General features: G+C 38.9%; 1 non-coding gene across 1 annotated transcript; it reads right to left on the reverse strand.

The window, feature by feature from the left end:
• Nucleotides 1–71, reverse strand: trnag-gcc (transfer RNA glycine (anticodon GCC)). The gene has a single exon. It is a non-coding gene; the product is annotated as a tRNA-Gly (tRNA).
• Between the last annotated feature and the right edge of the window lie 405 nt (nucleotides 72–476).

The following is a 476-nucleotide window of genomic DNA, read 5'->3' on the forward strand; positions in this document are numbered from 1 at the left end:
TGCATTGGCCGGGAATCGAACCCGGGCCTCCCGCGTGGCAGGCGAGAATTCTACCACTGAACCACCAATGCAACAGATGTGTGTCCATTGCTTTGCACTCACTGAATAAATTAATGGCGGAGATTTTTCTTCATATGGTATTTTGATATTTTCTGAAATCACAGTAAACTGAATATGCTGCATTTTACTTTTACTCTATACTTTTCCCTTTTACTCAATACGTCTGAACAAAAATTTACCATAAAACCCAAACATTCGTGTAATCCTGGAAACCTCATTTTTAAGCACGTGTCAAACTTTACTCTTCTAGCACAGGTACAATGCACATTGCGTATTCATGCAAGGTCCCATGCGCATCTCGATTCTGGCTTACATTAAACTTACGACATGTATTTTGGAAAAAGTTTCAAATATACACTGCTGCACCTAACGCTTTGTCTGTGGATGCATTCTACTCTTATATAATGTTAAAAATC

The sequence above is a fragment of the Chiloscyllium punctatum genome, chromosome 1 (genome assembly GCF_047496795.1).
Source record: "Chiloscyllium punctatum isolate Juve2018m chromosome 1, sChiPun1.3, whole genome shotgun sequence".
NCBI lineage: Eukaryota > Metazoa > Chordata > Chondrichthyes > Orectolobiformes > Hemiscylliidae > Chiloscyllium > Chiloscyllium punctatum.